Source organism: Nannospalax galili, unplaced genomic scaffold (assembly GCF_000622305.1).
Source record: "Nannospalax galili isolate Female #2095 unplaced genomic scaffold, S.galili_v1.0 scaffold1477, whole genome shotgun sequence".
NCBI classification, from domain to species: domain Eukaryota; kingdom Metazoa; phylum Chordata; class Mammalia; order Rodentia; family Spalacidae; genus Nannospalax; species Nannospalax galili.
This window is the reverse complement of record NW_008339642.1, coordinates 268,325-287,871: the sequence shown is the minus strand read 5'-3', so window position 1 is coordinate 287,871 and position 19,547 is coordinate 268,325. Positions and strand designations below refer to the sequence as shown.

At 40.7% G+C, this 19,547-nt stretch overlaps 1 long non-coding RNA gene across 1 annotated transcript in view; it reads left to right on the top strand.

Annotated features, from left to right (window-relative positions):
* Nucleotides 1–20: 20 nt before the first annotated feature.
* The window catches only part of LOC108490928, a 259,918-nt gene continuing 240,391 nt past the window's right edge, over nt 21–19,547 (top strand). The window contains exon 1 of the long non-coding RNA XR_003849755.1: nt 21–124. This is a non-coding gene — a long non-coding RNA (uncharacterized LOC108490928). The remainder of the gene's footprint in view (nt 125–19,547) is intronic.

The window sequence follows — 19,547 nt, the reverse complement described above, 5'->3', positions numbered from 1 at the left end:
GAGCAGCTAGGGAGCCGCGCCGCACACCAGCCGGCACACGCGCACACACACGCGCGCGCACACACCGGGGCTCCCAGCGGCGGTGGCGGCCGCATCCCGGCAACAGCTCGGACCAGAGTGACAGGTAGGAGAAGGCGTTTCGGGTCCTGCCGGAGGATGCTCCCGCCGCGCCGGCCGGCCGGGCTACTCGGCTTCCCGCGGGTGCGTCCCGGACGCGCGCGGGCGCGCGCGCCCCCGAATACCCTGCTGGGGACCCGGTACAGGTGCGGGGTGCCTGGCGCCCTGCGCGGGAGGCAGGGGACCCTGTGCCTGACGCTTCGGCAGTCATCTGCGAATGGGTTTCCTCCGACTGCCCAGACGTTCAACCGCTTCTACACTAGAAATAGCTCGGCTCGACGTGTATAGGATTATTTTGGTTGGAGATAGTTGGCACCGTGCAACGCATGTAAATGTGTGTGCGTGTGCATCCTCAGTGTCTTCTGGGGAAATTACACTAACGATTGACAATTTCCACTGGACACCCACAGGCTCAGTGCTCCTGGAGGGCAGTGTCTGGGCCTCCTAAAAGGATATAATAAATGAAGGTAGTCTTATTTTCAGAAGTTTAAAGTTGATTTTTTTCTTAGCCTCTTAGACCCCATCTATACTGTACAATACTGCTGAGTTTGGACTTTGTAAACTACTGAATCCAAGTATGAAAATATGGAGTTCTCCAGTTGAACGACTTTATAATCATAAAAGTAGCCTTTTTTTTTTTTGGTCAAAGAAAGCAGATGGCTCTTCTGTTTTCACATATATGCATGCACTTGAGATAGGAATTTTTATTAATTCCTGTAGTGATTCTACCTATTGTTCTAAAGCAGTGTTTGAGATTTAATTTGAGGCAAACATTCGTGAAGGTCTCCATTGTTTTAATAAACGGTGGTCTGTAAACTTAAGTTATGAATGTGTGCAGATAGGTGTTGAATAATTTGATTTGGTTAGCGATAATGTCCAGTCACAGACAGGTGTATAACATCTTCAAAAAGAATTGAATTTCCCCTTTAAAGAGAAATCAGATTTATAAAATAGAGATGGCCAGGGAAAGCAACTAGTGACTTTACCTGGGTGTACTCTTAAGACAGCATCAGAACTGCTCTCTAGAGTAGGAAGGTGTGTGTGTGTGTGTGTGTATGTGTGTGTGTAAAAAGTGAATTTAATATTTTAGTGTTTTCAGGATTGTTGGTTAAAATAAAATGTGGTGAACTGAGAACCTAATATTTTGAACTCTTCAAACTTTGATGACCTAAGTTACAGAATCATTTGGAAGATCAGAAATTTAGCTCAGCAGAAGCGTGTGGTGTCATCCTTGACTGTCTGTTATGTAATCTAGAATGTTTTTTTTTCATAGAACATTCTTGCATAATTTATATTGATCTATTATGTCATCTTTTCTGACTGTATAAGTTTAATAAATGACCACTGTCTTGGGAGAACACCTGTTTTCATAAAAATTCACTTTTAAAATGGAATAACATTTTCTGAGTATTTTTTGTACATGAAACTTTGACAGAACTGGTAATCCTTTAAGAGTGATATAACACGCTGAAAGGTGCTGAGCATTATTCTGATTGTGCAGCCCTCCAACTGTTATTACTCAGCCCTTGGAACTTAGTTTTGATTTAGCTTTGATGATATCACTACACAGCTCTGAATTAATCACTGTAGAAATGCTGTTCTACAAGTAACTGTCAAAACAGAATTTCAAAGACTCCATCTGATCTCTGAAAGCACATTTATGTCTGTTGAAATAATCCTACCTTTATTTCACAAATGCACACCTACGCAGAAGAGCTTTGTGCTAAAATATTCTTCTGGAAGTTTTCTATTTGTGTGCTTTAAATGTGAATGACGTTAGACTTACATGGCCCGGAATCCTGAGGCAGCATGCTTTTGTTAATATTACATAGTGAAATATGGGAATTAAAACTGTTAAAGGTTACAAAAGAGCTTTTGCAGAAATGGATTTTTAAGATTTGTATCACGGTTGGAATATTTCATTGCATCCCCCTCAGACCCCAGTTCCTTCTGGCACTGCTGGTTTTGTTTTTGTTTTTCCTGAGAATGTATCCAACTGCCTTTAGATAAATGTATACTGCTGATTTTGGCAACATGGGACAGTTTTCTTTGGCAATCCCAATGAAGATGGTATTTTCCTAGGATATCACTAATCTGTCTTAAAATTTGATTCATTAGGAATCGAAACGATCAGCTGCTCACCTGGTATTCCTCTTGTGAAACTGAGGTGAAGTTGGGCTTCCACACAGCTGTGCTGTTATATGTGACATCTCAGCGGCATGTTAAGTTGTGACAGGCTGTGGTAGAGAGGAGTTAGCATCTGGGGACAGTGTTCTGTCCTCCCCAGTTTTTCAGATGCGTCTGACAAACCCAAATGTCCAAATTAATGAGCAATAGATTTAAAAAATACAGCTAATAAGTGCCTGCTATTTTGAATTTTTAATTTTAAAATCTTAGGTTGAGAATAAATTGTATCTTTTTGACTCAGAGCCACTAGGTAATATTGTCGTGTGATGGAATAATATTTGTATTTATCATGCTTTCCACAAATGTCCTAATACTGAACTCAAGTGTTTTGGGAAAAGTATAAATAGTATTTGAAAATGAAAATTATGTAGCAGAGTAGGACTTAATGTTATTAATGACCACTTCTAAAGTCAGAACAGAACAGCATGTTTACTGATGACCCAGGTTTTGGATAAAAGGTCTGTCACAGTGAGTCCCCATGAATGCAAGAAGTTCTGCATTTGATACTTAGAATGAGGTCAAGGACTCATAGAGATGTTTAATGATCTCCATTGGTATTTCATGTCCAGACTGAAGTTTCTAAAATAGTTTTCACTTCATAAAATGAATGTGTAGGTACATTAGTGTCTGTGGAAAAGACTTGCCCTTTTATTGGGGAATAAGTATGTCTCCCAGCACTAATGGACCCCTGGCTCTACTGCTCTTGTTCAAATGTTAACCTTGTTTGCAAGGATACTGCTTAACTCTCGGTGCTGTCCAGTTCAGCGTTTCCTATTTCCCTATCAATACAGGGCGTAGAATAACCTTGCTTTAATTCCTTAGTATTTGCTTTTCGGTTTCATAGTTTTTCTTTTGATAAAGCCTTACCCTTTAAAATAGAAAGACTTCCTCAAGTTGTAGTATTGTTTATCTTGTTATGCCTTAGAGTGCTCACAGCTGGAGATTGTTTAGCTCACCAAATCTAAAAATGGGTTTACTTTTCCTGCAAGGGGGAGAGAACCCAATAGTAACACACTAGTGAGTGGATGAGCGAGAAGTTGGCATTGTCTATGTTGTATTTAAGCCTGTTTTCAAAAGTCATTCCCAAGTGAAAAGCTCATTTCACTCAATTGCAATCCCCACTTTATGAAAGCCCTACTAGTTGTTCCTCCCTTTGGACAGTTTTGCTCTGTTGAAGGTGTACCCCAAACTCCTATAGGGGATCAAAGAAGTAATGTCCTCTCTTTCTAATCTCAGCCTTGAGATCTTTATGTTCAGGAGAATGAATGGCCAGCTGAGCTTTTAAAAAAATTTCCCTGCATGAACTCTACTTTTTCCTTCCTTTATTTTATGGAAGCAAAATAGTTGAAAAAGACCACGAATCAAAAGAAGAATTTTCCCTGAAGACCTCTCTCACCTACTACTTGTAAAACCTTACGTGAGGATGTTAGGCACCAAGTGACCACGGATAGCCTTATCTTCTCCCCTTGACTGGGAGCCTCCTTCACAGTTCTCCCATGATCCTTTGAGAAATTCCATCTCTAGTTACTGAAACACCCTTGGGCCAGACTAATCATTGCTTTGTTGTACATCGCCCCTTTTAAAACAAGTAGAAGACGAATTTGGCTCCTTGGCATAAATTAACCAAAGTAGCCATTTGTAGGGTTTGGTCTATCTGTTAAAGCCCAGCTGGAGGAAACTCTTGTAGAACACATACGGGACACTTAGACTGCCATCCTACAAGTAGGGAAAGTTCCAGGGACCCCCCCCCGCCCCCCCGCCAGGATGATTGTGCCAGAACATCCTTTGGGCTCAGCTAACCCTTCCTGCCACAGCAGGCAGGAACAGAGCACTTCAGGCTCATGATCAGCAGCCCATGCAGTGAGAAGTGGTGACAGACCACTCAAGCCCATTTGAACTCTCCCTTTCTCCCCTAGAACAGGGTCTCTTACCTCAGATCCATACCATCAAAGTCTCACTGTGTGGTGTGATGGCTGATCTTTATTTTTTACTTTCTTCCAAGTGACAGTTAGGACAGGTACAAGAGCCACTGCTGCCTTTGGCATTTAATGGCTTGAAAATAAACACGTTTTATGTGAGTTCATTTTAAAACATTATTTTTATAAATATATTTCAGTATGATTATCTTCTGTGGTACTTGCAAGTATTTAATTTTATACATTTGAAATGTGCTAAGAGTCTAGAGGATTCACTACAAAAGTGGTCCATGACCTCCATAAGGTGAAGAACATTGGCCCTAGACATGTTTCCTTTGAGTGGGTCGGTGGGTAGGTGGGGAATTATAAACTCTGATTTGCCTTCAGTAGTGTACAGTTGAGACCTTAAGGTACTTGAGTTAGTCAGACCCGAGTTTGAATCCTGACAAGGTCTTATATTAGCCGTGTGATCTGGGACATCCACTCAGGGCCTTGGTTGCCCCCTGTGTAAAAGGAGGCAACCCCATGTGTGTAACTCCGTAGGCTAAGGAGCCTGGTGCTGCGTGATGATTGGTATAGGGTGCAGTATTACTGATGCTGCAATAACTACTCTGTCCCTTCTCCCACTAATGCTGCTAGGGTTACTGCCCACACTTCTTACTTGCCTCCGTAAGGACAAATGACACTGGTCTGTTCGTTAAAGCCCAGCTAGAGGAAATTCATTAAAATCTTATAAGGGACACTTAATTAGGGAAAGATCCAGTCACTCCACCAGCCTTCTCATAGTGCCAGATCATCCTTTGGACTGGCCTAACCCTGTGACTACATTTGGATAGAAGAATCCAATGTAGCTCAGCTCTAATAGCCTCAAAATTCTGTGACAGTGCGGTTTTGAACTGTAATGCAGGAGCCAGATGCTATCCCCAGGGCCTCTGTGCCTCCCAGCTAGGCTTTTAAAACAGACCATATTAAGCCATTTAGGCCTGGAAGGATAGGTCTAAATCCACATCCGCAAGAAGAATTTGGGGACTGCTCCTGGTTAGGGGCACATCGTGGCTCCTGTCTTCCCATGGGGCTTCAGTGGGAACAGTCAGCTTCTCTGCTTGGAGTAGTAATAACAACCGTGAAGCAAAATAACAGATATTTGTTGAGCACTTGAAACGTGCCACTTCATTTAATTTTTCCGGCAGTCTTTTTTTTGGTGAGTAGTAACAGTCTTTTAGATACACATTTGGGAAGAACTTATGCTTGGGAAGTTAAGTTAATCACATGAGGGAGTTAGAGTTGGGATAGAAACCCAGGCAGTGGCAGTCTGACCCCCCAAATCCCAACTTTTTGTTTAATTTTGGGGTCTAGCTATGTAACTCATGCTGGCTTTGAACTGTGGACCCACCTACATCAGTCTTCCAAAGGATGGGATTACAGGCACGTGCCACGTTGACCCAGAACTCCAATTTAAAACCTCTGTTCTGTGTTACCTGTAGTTAGGGTAGTACATGCTGCAGGAAGTCATTTTGCCATCAAATAGTCTGTGGCAGTTATTGTAAGTGACTCGGCTGGGATGTAATGATGTGCTTCTGACAGCTCTGCTGTGAAGAAGATGGAACCAGAATAAAAGTTGAGGAGAAAGTTGTTTCCTCCTCTCTTTCTAGGGGCTTTTGTTTCTGCAGTTGCATGGGCTGAAAGTCCGAGATAGGGAGGTTAATACATGATAACCTTGGGGGAGCCTAAGAAAAACATCAGCTCTCTCAAGGGCCCGTTTTCGCCTGGTAAAGTGTTATGGTTTCTGTGAGGCTGTATGGACTCTGGTTCAGGGGCTAGGTGAGTAATATACACAGGTGCTATTGGCCAGGCCTCAGGGGCCTTAGGAGTGGTAGACAGGGACCCTTTTGAGGAGCAGCTGCCAGGAGGTTCTGTCAGTGCCTATGTATTTTTTAAGAGAAACATGGAATACGGATTTATTGGGAATGTGAAATCTCTGCATTTAAAAGCACTTGGAAATTGGGCTGAGGTGATAGCTTGCATTTGATCTGGTAGTACGTATATAACATATGTTGGTTGGCAAAATGCTTGCCTTATATACATGAAAACCTGTTACATGCCCAGAATCACACAAAAAAGCTGAGTGTGGAGGTATGTGCTTGTAATCCCAGAGCTTGGGAAGTGGAAGTGGGTAGATCCTTAGGGCTCACTGTACAGCCAGCCCAGCTTAATCAGTGAGCCCCAGGTCAGAGAGAGACACTGTCTCAAAAAGGCAAGGTGAATGGCAAGTGAGGAACGACACCCAGGGTTAACCTCTGGCTTTCCTATGTGTGTGTGCATGCACACAGACATAGACACACATACAGACACACACACGCACACACACACACACACACACACACACACTTCCACACAAAAGTAAAAGTACTTGGATAAAATTAAAATAAAAACAGATGTGTGAACCCACGGTGGTGCCAAACATGTATTCATGTGACATGTATTTAACCCAAGAGCCTTTTGTCAAGTGCAAGTTCTCAGAAACAGTAGAAAATGTCATCAGTTTTATCTGCCTTTAAAAAATCTTTTCTTAGGGGGCAAGGAACTGATAAATTTGTTATAGTCCTTGATTTTGAGTGAGCATAGAGTTCAGATTCCGAATTTCTGACTTTTTTCTCACCCCATTTTCTAAGGTGTTGGCAGACATGCAAAGTTGAAAGGCAGGACGTGGTTTTCCATCTCATGACAGTGCTTTGAAATGGGATGACTTCAGTAAGGGGAGATGACTGACTTCCGTGTGGAGACTTAGAGGCTCTCTAGTTTGTATCACTGGTTTGAACGCTGCCAGTCACGGGATGTCCCTTCTGCTATTTGGCAGTTGCTATATTTGTCCTATGCATAGAGAATATAGATCTGTTTCTTCAGGTGAGTGTTTCAGGGTACGATCCACTCAATGTGTCCTGGTTTTTCCTTTCCTTTCCTCAATGGGAGATCATACTGGGTCAGATGAAAGTGTGGTCCCTTGAGATGGGTTCTCCCATATCTCCTGATGCTCTGTTATTGAATAGATCATCAAAGCCCTCTCTGGAATTTAAGTTTTTGTTTTTACTGGTTTCTAAAATGATGTAAGTGATGCACTAATATGTTCCATTTGAAATGACAACGCAGAAATACAGAAGCAAAATGTAAAGTACTCCCACCTACACCCATCCCCAGATATAACCATTGGCAACAGCCTCAAGTGTCTCTCCCCTCCTTCTTTCCATGAATTTACATATACAAGTACATGGACGTGGTTTTCTTATTATATAAACTGGATCATACTGTACATGTTGATGCTTTTTCTTATATAAACCATACATTTTTCTGTGATTTGCTTTTGTCTTTGTAACTGTACATCATTGAGATTTATTGTCCATATATTGGTCATCTCATTCTTTATAAATATGCATTCGATCTGGTAGTACATGTATAATACATGTTTTTCTGTCGTTGTTATTGACACCAAAAGATTGAGGATTTCTTTGTCATTGGTGTTCCTGCATATGTGTGAACACTTTTTTAATGTGTATGGGTGTTATGCCTGCATGTGTGTAAGTGCATCCGTGTGCCCACAGAGGACAGAAGAGGGTGTTGAATCCCCTGGAACTGGAGTTAGAGACGGTTGTTAGCTGCCATGTGGGTGCTGGGCTTTGAACCCCAGTCTTCTTCAAGAACAGCCAGTGCTCTTAACTGTTCAGTCATCTCTCCAGCCCATGTGGGCATTTCTTATAGCTAAATTCCAAGAAATAGAAGTATTTGGACAACAGGTATGCACATCTAAAACTTGGAAAGAATATTGTCAAATTGCCTTTAAAAAAGGCCCCAGTGGAATTTTTGTCTCACAGAACCCAGCACTGAATGGATCTTCTGAGACATATCCAACATTGCTACATAGCTTTACTAATTCAGTTAGAGTTCAGTTATATGCTGTATCCCAGGAAGTGACTTAGAAATGTCCTTAAAGTTCCTTGAAAATACAGTTATTAATAAAAGGATTTTCTATTTAAGGGGCTAATGTAAAAGCCCTTTCATAAAGAGATATCTTGTAGAATCAAAATTTAAAGTCTGTTTTTTGATCAGTTTGGTTAACTGTGAAAGTCTAGACTTCTCCCTGCAGGAACATACTGTAAGCACTGTGAATATGTGGTCAGAGAAACCAGGGCCCACGTGGCCAGTACACAATACAGGTTGATAATGACCTTGGAGAGTTTAGCTAATTTGGGGGCTAAAATTCCTATCTAGGCAGATTTGTAGATTTAGATTCTCTGATAGATTGCCTTTGATATTATGGGTTCTGAGTCTCTATGTCCAAATAACTACAGATCAAAATTGTTTAGAAAAAAATGTGCCTGGAGTTGGGGGTGTGTGGTACCACTTAGGAGGCAGAGGCAGGCAGATCTCTTTGAGTTCTAGGCCAGCCTGATTTACATAGCAAGTTCCAGGCCAGTCAGCCTACATAGTGAGATCCTGTCTCAACAAACAAACAAACAAACAAACAAATGGTGTCTGTATAAAATATGTACAGATATATTTTAGGCAGATCCTTTATAACTGAGCTATGTCCCTAGCCCTAGACGTTTTCTAATGCTTATTCTCTGAACAATACAGTATAAGAACTATTTACACTGAACAAGGTGTTATAAGTAATCCAGAGGTGATTTGATGTATAAGGGAAGATGTGTATACAAACAATACATTTCTTTATCTAAGGGACTTGAGTGGGGGTCGTGGAAACCACAAGCCTCTATGGACATTGAGCAAGGACTATATGGACTTATCAAAGAATCCCCTGTAAACCACAATTGTTGGTGCACAGCTGTAATCCCAGCTCTTGAGAAGCTGAGAGAGGAGACTCTGGAGTTCAAAGCCAGACAGACTGACCATGGCCCTATCATAACCCGCCCCCCACCAAAACCACAACAAATAAAAGAAAAACAACCAAACCCACAACAACAACAGAACAACAAAAAATTAAGTCCCTTACCTGTTATTTAGAGAGTTAGAAACCCAAAGATAACTATCTTACTGAGCTTTTTTAGTAGGTATCTGAAGTTTTCATTTATTTATTTATTTATTTATTTATTTATTTAAGAAATGAATTGTAGACAAAGGGCTATATAAATTATAAACTACATTACATGTTCATTTAGAGACATATTGGGGAAAATCTTATAAATCTAGTTCACTGATTTTGAATTTTTTCAGAAGTGACAGTTTTGATAATTATAATTATTACAGAGAACGTAAATTCACTTATTAGTCACATCTCAGAACTTGGCAATATCATTGAAGGAGTGAGAATTTCCTTAAAACATTACAGTGTCAGGGACGGTATGCTGTGTGGATAAATGGCAGGAAGAGGAAATCTTGTTCTGTTTCCTAGAGATGGTTTGATTCTTTCCTCTGCTTTTCCAGATCTCCATCTTTAAGACAAAGTCTGGTTAGCTTGGCAGTGACATTCAGATTCTGATTGTATGCCTTCTGCATGTTTATTTTTACAGCACACTGTGAATTGTAGAAATGTGGTAGGATTCCGTCAGATTCTTTTGGCATTGAAACTTTGTGTATTTGAGAAAGTCTGTGCTAGGTTTTCCATGGAAATGTAGCGTTTCACAGTTTACAATTTCCTTTGACAATATCTGTGAAAACCCACTCTTTAAACCTGTGTCCATCAGATCTTAACTAGAAAATGTATGTAAAGCAAGTCATTGGAGGGGGTCTCTGAGGGACTTCTTAGGAGGTGTGGGTAGGTGTAGGGATGTTGAGAGTGAGGCTAAAGGGGGTCCCAGCAGTAAAGACCCAGGATCTGTGACTGCTCTGAGGGATGGAGTAGGAAGGACCATTCAAGAGATGTGGCACTTTGTAGGGGACACAGCGGACCTGTGATACTACAGTAAGGAAAAGCCAGAGATGAATATACATCCCCTACTCCCCCAGATAGCTGAACCCAGATAAAAGTCACAGGGCAAGGGTTTAGAGGTGGAAAAAGTTGGCGGATGCTTCTAGAGAGGCAAATGGCGAATTCCAGCCATTTTCCCTCCTGGAATGGGGTGTGCATGGCTAGGTTCCCGCCAGAGCTGAAAGCCTATAGTCCTTTTTATGAACCAAGAAAATAAAACTGCAGCTATAATGATTAAACTGAAAGTTGAGACTCTTCCATAGTGCTCTGTGGCTGGTATCAATAAGATTTGTGGTGGTCCTTAGAATAATATTTCTTTTAAAAATTTTGTGTCATTTGGAATAAATTGTGTTTCTTGGGAAAAAACATAGAATGGAAAACTTTATGTATTTATCTGATGGACCAGAAATGTAGGTAAAAGGGATTCATTGCATCTGCTAGCATGGAATTGCATACCTAGGATATCATTTCTTTGCTTTTAATATTTTATGAAAGTATTTTATCTAAAATGCCAGGTATCTGGGGGAAGAGACTGGAGGAAACTAAGATTATTAGCTGTAATTTTCCTTCAAAGAAGTCAGTTTAGCTGAATCATTAGCTTCACTAGGTGCAAACGAACAAGCTGTATTTCTCATTTGTTCAGCAGGGCACTAAGACTCCGAGACATCAGCCTCATCTGCTCTCTTGTTTGTCTGGTCCTGTTGTTTGAAAAGGTGAAGACTCCTCTGTTCGGTTTGTCTATTTGTTCTTCAAGAACAAGCAATGAAACTTGATTAGAATCATAAAATCAGGCAGCTGGAAGTAATTCCTCTTTTCTTACATCCAGGTTTTATGGTTTAAGAAACCAAGACTGTTGGCTTCTGTTGCTGTGCAGGTCCCAGAGGTGGTGACTGGGGTACAACATCACCATGTCAGTGTGAACAGTTCTGCTGCAGATTAGCTCATCTTTGCAGTTCCAGTCATAGATCTTGATGTCCCTGTTTCCAAAGGCCTCCTTTCCCTTTGCAACAAAATTATATTTATATGTTGGTGCAGAGCTTGATGTGTAGATCTTTCACCACTTAGCACTTAACCTGGTGTTCTGGAAGGCCTCTGCATTGCTATGGACTTCTCTCACTCTAAAACTCTTTCTGTTAGAGATGATTATTTCACTTTTACCATTCTCTCAACTTCCTTTTCACTGAAGACTTCTCTATCTGTGAAGTCTTCTCTGAGCTGCAGATGCCCCCCTTGTCTCCTAGAGAGCTTGACCTCGAAGGCCCATTGGTGTGTGCGTGTCAAAGCACCCAAAACAGAAGTCCTCAGCTTTACCCCAAATGCATGTCTTATCCACATCTCTATGTCATTGGGTAACAAGCTGCCCACCTCTTGAGTCTGCCCCATTAATAGCTCCCTGTCCACTTTTCTCCATTCTTTGTGCTGCTAAGTTTATAACCATGTTAGTTTTTCTAGTCACTGTGACCAAATAAATGACAAGAAACAATGTAAGGGAGGAAAGATTTATTTTGACTCACAGTTTGGGAAGGTAGTCCCTTATGCCAGCATGACAGCAGAGCTGGCTGCATCCATGGCAACAGGAGTGTGAGAGTGCTTATTCACATCTCTACTGATCAGGAAGTCGCAAGAGACTGGCTAAAACCTGTGCTGTAACGTATAAAACATTTCCCCCCCAGCAACCCATTTCCTTCAGCTAGATCCCACCTCCTAAAGGTTCTATAACCTTAGCACCACCAACTGGGGACTAAGTGTTCAAACACAGGAACCTGTGGGGAGAGTTCACAATCAAACCATAACAATATCCATATGATTTCATGCCTTTTAATTGTTCTAGCCTCATAGTCCACCGCGTTCCTCATCCATCAATCATATATTCTGTTGGCGATGAAGAGAGCATCTGGTATTCTTAGCAGTAATGCTGCTCTTGAACTCAGAGGTTTACGTTTACCAGACAAGAGAGACACAAAAATGGCTACCTCATAAGTTTCCATCTTTACTCCTTGACTTCGTCCTCCACACTCAGCTAAAGAAATCTGCACGTCTTAATGATAACATTACTTCTAACATCTTTCCACAGTTCCCTAGTGCTTTTAGAATTAATTTGTTTCCCTAATTTGCCAAATGCAAGCCATCCCGAACTCTGCAGTGACATTTTAACTCCTCTACTTGTATTGCCTGTACTAAGCTTTATTAAGTTCCAAAACCTAAATGCTATGGCTGCTGTGAACTTCTGACTTTGTGCTGTGTCCCCTTCTGGCTGAATCCTACCAGGTCTTCATAGACTGCACAGGGGCTGTCATCCCTACAAAGCCAGCCTTGATTTCTGTCTTCCCACTGTGCATATTTATCTACAAACATGACTCGGGCATAGAAAAAAATCTGTTGCATATTAGAGACTAAATCAGTGTCTCTAAAATGAATGAGGAACTAAGTGCCATTATCGTAAATTCTGCAGATTGGGTAAATTAGAAAAGCAATGAATGAGCAAGCAAAAAAGTGCCATGGTTAGTAACATGAAACTGCCAATATGCTTGTTATAGAGGAGGAAAGTGCTCCTTGATTGCAGTGGTTGATGAAAAGTAGAAGAATGATCATTTTGGAAAGGTGGTCAGTAATCTGAGAACTTCGTGTTCATTATTTCTGCCAACAGAAACTGACGGTGTAGTGTACCACTTACACCAGAGGGGAGGTTTCCCCGAAGACAGTTTATCATTCAGTCCTGGTGGACACACACTTGTGCTGTCTTTTTTATGTTTTAAGTTCAGTTTTAATCATATGCTTATTTTTATGGTGTATTTCTTTATTATCATTGAATCAGAGAATTTCCTTCTTTCAAATTTGGCTGGAAATCTAGGAGAAAACAATTTATTTAATGTGATTACTTTATTTACTGGGACTCTTAGTAATCTAAAATGCTTTGTACTTATTTTCCTCTTAACATTTTATTTTCAAAATGTTCTACAGCTACCCCACTGCCAAACAGAGAACACAGTTAATTGAAAGGAGAGACTCTGCTGATTATTACTTTTGAAAGAGTATCTTTTATATTCTTAAAATCAAGAGGGACCATTTTATTTACAATGGTTTAAATTACTTTGAGGAGTTGTTTTCGGAGTTTACCCTTAGATTGTTAATCTCAGGCCAGAAGAAGATGACATTCCATGGGAAGATTTGCGAGACAATAGAGACTTAAATGTTTTCTTCAGCTGGGATCCAAAAGACAGGTAAATGGAATTTAGCCCCAGGGGTTTATTTCTGAAGAATTGCAATGAATCTAAGGTTTAAAAAAATTTTTTTTTTTTTTTAGAAAATTTTCTTTCCGCTTTAGTTGAAAAAGTGATTCTTAGAATGCTAATCATTAAATATATCATTATTCAAATTTTAGTGGAGACAGTATTTAGGAAGATTATAGTTTAGTTTTTGAGCAGCAGCTCAAAAAATACTTCACAGTAGCAGTTGAAAATGCAGAGAATATTTCCTTTTACTTAGAGCCTTTTGGGCCTCTATGAGGCCCTCAGAGGAGCATAAGCCTGGCCTCATTCTGTCCATTTTTCATTCCCTTTGAAGGACTCAAAGTAACTGGCTAAAGTTCCTCTCCATTTGTCATAAGTAGCATGGAAGGGATTTCTCCTCAGCGTCCAAGAGAAAAAGGAAGAATTGAAACACAGATGGCTTGGGTGTTGATAGGGACCCTGAGAGCAGCTCTGCCTAGCCACACTCTTCTGAACTGTTCAGTTACATGCTAATTTATATTTTCTGCATTTGGATTCTATAAACTATGCAAGCTGCCAGGGTTCTCATAAAGACTGAAAAGCAGGGGGAATCCACTCATTGACTGAGCGCAGTCTAGAGAACCTTCTGGAAATGTTCCGCTTTGTACCAAACCTAGGTGCTCCCTAGGTGCTTTGTTTGAGAAAAGGCAGCATGAATTCCTTGGAAGGTATACCTCATATTTCCACAGGACTTTTGGTCTAGAATATTTTAAAAGAAGCTCTTACCAATGTCCTAAAGGTGAGTCCAGCCTTTGCAGAAGAGGCAAGAGCACGGTGCTCAAGGATCAGTGCTTCCTGCCTTCCCACATCAAAATGGAAGACACAGACACAGACACAGACACAGACATAGACACACACATACTCACACACACACACACACACACACACACACACGTGACAAATAGCAAGTGTGGATTGCAATACACAAGAAGCCACAATGGAGAAAGGAAGTCAGTTTTGTGATATTTTAGAATCATAACTGCCATTATAATATTTGAGAGTTATAATGTAGAGTTGTAATATTGCAGAGGTGGCTGTGCAATATTTTATAATGTTGGGATTCCCTAGGTTATTGTGAGACCAAGCTCAGAACCCTGCATGCTTTAGGTCTATGCAGTGCTCCTGGGCCTTACAAACGCAAGCTCATTTTCTCAGCAATTCTCCAGGTTAGACAGAAGCACCATCATTCGATACTAAGAACACTGGGCAGTTAAAATATTTACACAAGGTCATGGTATTGATTTATGGTACAGATAGGTTTCAAAGTAAGGTTGATCTGAGTGCCCATTGCTGTATCTATGCCTGTATGAGTACAGAGGAAGGGTCACATGAGGCCACAGAGAGAAGGGGGCAGTCTGTAAGCCAAGGAGGTGGGCCTCAGGAGAATCCAAGACTGCCAGCACCTTGATCTTGGGCTTTCACCCTCAAGAACTGTGAAAATATAAATTTTTTGCTGTTTAAGCCTACTAGTCTGTTGCATTTTGTTATAGCAGGCATAGCAACATCATATGATAGGGTTCTATTGATTAGTAACCCAAACAAGTATATATGTATATTTTACAGGACACAGTTATATAAATTATTTATTCTCTTGGCTAATTTTTAATGTGTTCTGTGAATGCTACCCCTATCACACCTGTGATTTTTGTGTCTTTCATGTTTACTAGTTTAGTATTCAGTGTCTCACTTCTGCATATGTGTGCAAACATACACATGCACATCCACACACGTGAACACACATGTATACCCACAGTCACACAGACACAGATGTATGCACATGCACACACAGAGGTAGACACAGAGAAACACAGGCACACAGACACATACAGACACATGCACACATGCACATACATGCACATGTACACATGCACACACACGTGCACATGTGCACACACACAGACACACATGCAACACACTCTGAAGTGTCCTCAGGCTGAGGTTGCCTATTTGTTTCTTCATTAACCTAGTTCAATATTTAATACAAAGCAGGAACTTTATATTTGCTTGTCGAATAAGTTATTTAAAGGGAAGTACTTGGCAATTTAGGAAAACAGAATGGTGAAATGGCCTGATAAATATAAATAGACATTGTCTTCTATCTCAAATATTAATTTTGGTATTTGAACATACACCCTTTATGTGCATAGGCTTGGGTGGTGGAGTCTGTTTTCACTGAACTTGCTGAGCATATGCTTGTTTATGGGTAGGTGTTAAATAAATCATGTCTTTCTTTTAGTCTGTTTCTTAATTTTTTTCCCCTAGTGTGAATTTCACATTATCCTGAAGGTACCTGAGAGTTGAACTATATATTACATTATCTTAAGTCTTTTCTTACTGCCTAATTTATAATTTGAGAAGTCATGTGTACTTGCTGAATTTCTCCACTATCAGCCTAAGTTCTGGGGCAGTTTTCCAAAACAAAAGTGGTTTTGGTCTTTCTTAGTATTTTTTAAAATTAATTTTATTTTATGTGTATGAGTGTGTTCCCTGCATGTATGTAAGTGCACCCATGTCATGCAATGCCTGTGGTCAGAAGGCGGCGGCAAATCCCCTGGAGCTAGAGTTAGTAGTCATTAAATGCCATGTGGGTTCTGGGAATGAAACCCAAGTCCTCTGCAAGAGCAACCAGTACTCTTAACCACTGAGCCATCTCTCCTGCCCCCTTTCTTAGCATTCTAACGGTAGTGTAGGAAATATCTTAATTTCTTTTTAGGTCGTTGAAATTTTCCCTTTGTCAGATTTTTGTGTTAGAAGACTCTTAAGTGCAGTATACTGTTTCTTTTGATTTGGTGCCCATCAAGGGAAAACCTCAGTCGTTGAACTGAGTTATGAGAAGCTATTTTATTTATTAACTGTTATGTGAATTACTGATACAGAAATAAAATATTTGCGGAGCAGAGGTTATAAAATAGTGAACATGCCTACTAAGTGTTTTATATTCAGTATATTCTTGAATATAGAAATAAACTATAAAATATCTGCAGTAGAAAGCATTCCGTGATTCTGCTTTAAATGACAAAGGAAAGCATTTTTTGTGTGAAACATTACTATTTGAGTGAGATTTAAAAGTTTTACAGTGCTATTTTGTTAAGTCACAGAGAAATTTGACTAAGTAGGTCTGATGTCTTTTATTTTAAATGTGGTTTAGCTATACAACATAGAATGGGATTAAGGCAGTGAGATGCCTTGGTTCTCTTCTGCATATGCATACAATTTCAGTGATTCACGGGAGTGATCATGGTCATTTGAGTTTCTTTAAATGAGTTACAAGGTTTGTGGCCTTTTTAGTTACAGTGCAGTTTCAGTTTTTAAATCAGAATTGTATAGTAGCTAGCACACAGTAGGCTCTTTCATGTGTCCTAAAATCAATGCGTAAGCTGAGAAGAGTGGCCCATGCTGCTCTGCCTCTCCTCTCAGTTCGTATTTTTTTATATCCTATTTTGGATTTGTATGCATTCTGCTGTTGCTAAAATTGGTACCTAAGCAATGCATTTTTTAACATTAATTATCAAGTTTTGTCTTAGTCTTAAACTTCATGTGGTTATGTAAGGCAGCATAAATGAGCATTATCTGTCTTGCGGAATCTGCTGTCTTAGGTTGAGAGTGATATTGACCTTGATTAGAATTCTGACACTTTAGGATGGTTGATGAGATTCTGAAAAGATAAAGCCCACTGGGATCATAATTGCCTATTCCTACAATATCCTCAACTAAACAATAAGTGTTAAGATTCTTGAACACTCCAGACAGGGATTACTTTAGGCATCAGATTTACCCACTGGAAATTGTTTTCTAAAGAACCTTTCTCTATTCTGCAGGCTGGCCTTATAGTCCTGGGGACATCATTCTTTGGTTACTGTAGTTGAAAAGCAGAGGAGTTACTGCTTTTTGTTTTGAACAAAATTTTATGGTTAAACTTTTTTGTTTGAGGGATGTTTCAAAATGTGTTCATTGCATGACTCTAATTTGTAATATATGAGGTGTTAGGAATTAAGTCATTGTTGAGATTCTGTCCTCACTTTACTCTTTTGAAGTGAGGCAAAGTCGTCCGTCACAACAGTAAAATGTGATCCTCTGAAACCCAGTCTTGTAGATGGAGGAGAACCTGTTACAGTTAAGACCCCATGCAGAGCATACCCTCCTGAAGTTCCTCTCAGGTGCATCATTCTTGTCTGGAATGCAAACTAGCATTTAAAAAAAGTGTCTTCATGAAGGTTAGAACTCCAGGCAGTCTTTGGGAGGGCGCTTAGCAACATGGATAGAAGTATGTGTCATAGGCTGCCAACATCGTCCCTGACAAGCCAAATGACCTTGGGCAAGATACTGAGTCCTTCCCCACTAATTTGCATATGTCTATCCTATGAGTTGGATGGCTCTACCTTCTTTCTGTAGATAGGAAAACAGCCTCATTGAAGGCATTTGTTCAGGGACACAAAAGAAGCTTGCTGCAGAGATTGACCTGGAGTCGGACCCCTCTAAGTACCATGTTCTGTTTCCCATTCCCTGTGGTCTTTTCCTCTAAGGTGGCTGTTGCCTAGCTACTTAACTGATGATTTTGGTCAATAGAATATTGTCTTCCTGATGAACCAGCTCAAACTGGAGGCTCCCAGAATATGAAAAAAAGGCCCTGAAACGGGCATTGGAGAAGTCACCTGTAGTCGGCTGTTGTCCTGATTGTCGTAAAGCAGGTCATGCCCTGTCACCTCCCTCCCTGAATTTTCTTGCCCTCTTTGTCTGGAGTAACATTTTGTTGAAGTCTGTTTTGTCTTATTAATATAGCCAGCTCAGCTTTCTTTGCCTATGGTTTGCTTGGTATAATTTTTCATCCTTTCAAAATATTTGTGTGTTTCCATCCAGTGAGTGTCTGTGTCTCTTTGTAGAGAGTGTGATTTACTAACTGGATTTTTTTCTGGCAAGCTTCCCTATTTGAATGGAATGTTTAGTCTATTTTCACTTAAAGTCACTTTTGATATGGTTATATTATGGTGTTAAAGTTTATGAGGCATGTTAAAAATTCACTTTAGATTTTTCTTTGTGACTTAACTTTATGAAGAAAAAAACCTTTACAGGTTGGCTCCTCAGTAGAACTTGTTTGTTGATTGGGTCACACTGTACGACACAAACAGAAAAGAGTTTTATTCTTTTCTGTCCTCTTCTTTGGACGATATTTTTGGCACAGCCCAGAGTTTTGAGTTGTTATAAAGAATTTGGGGCCTGGAGAGATGGCTTAGCGATTAAGAACACTGGCTGCTCTTTCGGAGGACCCAGCTTTGATTCCAGGCACCCACATGGTGGCTAACAACCATCTGTAACTCCAGTTCTGGGGGATCCAATGCCCTCTTCTGACTTCCACAGGCATGGCATGACATGGGTGCACTTGTGTACATGCAGGCAATATACTCATACACATAAAAACAAACAGAAAATGAGAATTTGGAGCAACTTAATTTCAAAGAAGAAATGCACATGAATATCCATCAGATTGTCCATTTTCTCATCCAGTTTATGTCTTCTCCCCATTTCAGTCCTCTTGTTTGGTCCCACGTGTGGTCACGTGACTTCAGAAAGGCGGGAAGGCAGTCTCTAGTGTAACTTGTACCTCTTTCTGCCCTTGGCTCTGGCTCCCCTAGAGACCGAACAGAGGATGGAAAGGGCACCATGGGTGCTACAGTTAGCAGGTACTGTTTGCTGGGTGGCTCTTCTTTCTCTTACATACCTGATGGACTCTTTGGAGTCCCTTGCAGGGTCATTGGCACTATGACTTCATTTGGTGTGGGTCGTGCCAGATCTGGATGACCACCTAGATCCTTTAGCATTTTTCCCCTAGGGATACTTCCTTCACTGGGTTGTCCCTGTACCCGTGTCCAGGAGTCTCACTTACGTGGGGCCCTTAACAGCATCGCCAAAACTGACTGCCTCTCAAAGGACTCATTTGTTCCACAGGGAAACTCAGGTCTTCTACCATCAGACTTTGAAGTTCAGCCTGTATCCATTTTTCCTGATACAGGCTCTGTTGCCTTGTTCAGTAATCGCAGGCCGTGTTAGCCAGGGGCTTCACCCTCACCTGTCCCACAGAGCAGCAGCTCATGAGTTTCTGTGAGGAGGCACGCTTCCAGTTAGGGAATGGAATATCAGCCT